Source organism: Silurus aristotelis (assembly GCF_946808225.1).
Source record: "Silurus aristotelis genome assembly, chromosome: 6".
Lineage (NCBI taxonomy): Eukaryota > Metazoa > Chordata > Actinopteri > Siluriformes > Siluridae > Silurus > Silurus aristotelis.
The window spans coordinates 34,357,364-34,360,043 of record NC_139579.1 but is presented as its reverse complement, the minus strand read 5'-3'; the positions used below and the strand labels follow the sequence as shown (position 1 = coordinate 34,360,043).

General features: G+C 39.9%; 1 protein-coding gene across 1 annotated transcript in view; it reads left to right on the top strand.

Moving 5' to 3' along the window:
• The window catches only part of nphp1 (nephronophthisis 1), a 30,299-nt gene extending 30,172 nt beyond the window's left edge, over positions 1–127 (top strand). The window contains exon 19 of the mRNA XM_083544687.1: positions 1–127. This exon is cut by the window's left edge and continues 320 nt beyond it. The gene's annotated coding sequence lies outside the window, so the exon portion shown is untranslated.
• Positions 128–2,680: the final 2,553 nt, after the last annotated feature.

The following is a 2,680-nucleotide window of genomic DNA, read 5'->3' as shown; positions in this document are numbered from 1 at the left end:
ATGACTGAGGAACCAGAAACCTATCAGATTGTATTTTCTATCAGGAGCTGAAGCTCATTTTGTATTATTTATACTATTTACTGTTTTACTGCAGCTTTCATACATAATAAACTATTAATTTCATTCAGATTCATTTGTGTAGTGTTTGTAACAGTGGACTTTTTCCCAAAGCAGCTTTACAGATAAAGAGGTTATAAAGTTGGAATGTAGAAGCTCATATGTCTATAAGTTTGTTCCTTATAGGTTTCTCTGTAGTGAGGGATCCAGTGGTGACTGTGGAAAAGGAAAAGATCCCTGAGACTTCATGGTTTAAGGCTTTTCATTTGTCAATGCTACCATATGTGCAGACATTCAGAGGAATCGAAATACTGTTTCTCTTCTCTTTCATCAAGGGTTTTCATTGTCAATGCAGTATAGAGAGTGTGTATAGACAGTCAGTGCATATAGACCAGGTTTTGTGTGAGGTAATAGCAGTGTTTTTGTAATATATATATATATATATATACACACAGAGTGGGGCAAAAAAGTATTTATTCAGCCACCAATTGTGCAGGTTCCCCCACTTAAAAAGATGAGACCTGTAATTTTCATCATAGTTACACTTCAACTCTGAGAAAAAATTAGAAAAAAAATCCAGAAAATCACAGTGTCTGATTTTTAAACAATTTATTTGCACATTATGGTGGAAAATAAGTATTTGGTCACCTACAAAAAAAGATTTCTGTCTCTTACAGACCTGTAACTTCTTTAAGAGGCTCCTCTGTCCTCCACTTGTTTCCTGTATTAATGGCACCTGTTTGAACCCGTTATCAGTATAAAAGTCACCTGTCCACAACCTCAAACAGTCAGACTCCAAACTCCACTATGGCCAAGACCAAAGAGCTGTCAAAGGACACCAGAAACAAAACTGTAGACCCGAACCAGGCTGGAAGACTGAATCTGCAGTAGGTAAGCAGCTTGGTGTGAAAAAATCAACTGTGGGAGCAATTATTAGAAAATGGAAGACATACAAGACCTCTGATAATCTCCCTCGATCTGGGGCTCCACGCAAGATCTCACCCCTTGGGGTCAAAATGATCACAAGATAGGTGAGCAAAAATCCCAGAACCACACGGGGGGACCTGGTGAATGACCTGCAGAGAGCTGGAACCAAAGTAACAAAGGCTACCATCAGTAACACACTACGCCACCAGGGACTCAAAATTTGCAGTACCAGATGTGTCCCCCTGCTTAAGCCAGTACATGTCTGGGTCCGTCTGAAGTTAGCTAGAGAGCATTTGGATGATCCAGAAGAGAATTGGGAGAATGTCATATAGTCAGATGAAACCAAAATATAACTTTTTGGTAAAAAACTCAACTTGTCGTGTTTGGAGGAGAAAGAATGCTGAGTTGCATCCAAAGAACACCATACCTACTGTGAAGCATGGGGGTGGAAACATCATGCTTTGGGGCTGTTTTTCTGCAAAGGGACCAGGACGACTGATCCATGTAAAGGAAAGAATGAATGGGGCCATGTATCATGAGATTTGGAGTGAAAACCCCCTTACATCAGCAGGGCATTGAAGATGAAACGTGGCTGGGTCTTTCAGCATGACAATGATCCCAAACACACCGCCCGGGCAACCAAGAAGTGGCTTCGTAAGAAGCATTTCAAGCTCCTGGCCTAGCCAGTCTCCAGATATCAACCCCATAGAAAATCTTTGGAAGGAGTTGAAAATTCTTGTTGCCCAGCGACAGCCCCAAAACCTCACTGCTCTAGAGGAGATCTGCATGGAGGAATGGATCAAACTACCAGCAACAGTGTGTAAAAACCTTGTAGAGACTCACAGAAAACTTTTGATCTCGGTCATTGCTAACAAATGGAATATAACAAAGTATTGAGATCAACTTTTGTTATGACCAAATACATATTTTCCACCATAATTTGCAAACAAATTCTTTAAAAATCAGACAATGTGATTTTCTGGATTTTTTTTCTCCACATTTTGTCTCTCATAGTTAAAGTGTACCTATGATGAAATTTACAGGCCTCTCATCTTTTTGCCCCACTGTGTGTGTGTGTATATATATATATATATATATAAAATGCATGGTGAATATTTCTTGTAAACATCTGAATGTGTAAGGTGCAGTATACTGTACATCCTAGTACATGTAAACTTGGAGTATAAGGTGCAGGACAGATAGCAGCAGTATGACAGTAGTATAAAAAGAGTGTAATGTTTGCTTTAGTTTATCTTTAATCTCCTCTCTTCTGATAAGGTAGGATTATAACTTTGTATATCTATTTAACTCAGTTGATTCTAGAACACCAGCTGCTCTGTCTTCTGCCTATGCTTTCTTTTACTAACCAAGAGAAACCAGTAGAGGTGGTGGAACAGGTCTACTTTTATCACGGAGATGGAGTTACCTCTCCCCCTTCTGACAGTTCTGACAGTTCTTGGTGACTTCAACCTCCCATCTGACAAACTTCAGTCATCCTGCCTCCTGACTTTTATGAATACCTTCTCCTTGATATTTAACTGCTGCCCTCCAACACACAAGGGAGGAAATTTCCTGGACCTGGTTTTCACCCACCCTACCCCAGCTACAGACATGACTGCCACTCCACTTCCAATCTCTGATCATCACCTGGTTTCCTTTTCAATCACTCTTCCTATTCAACCTAAAAATAATTTAC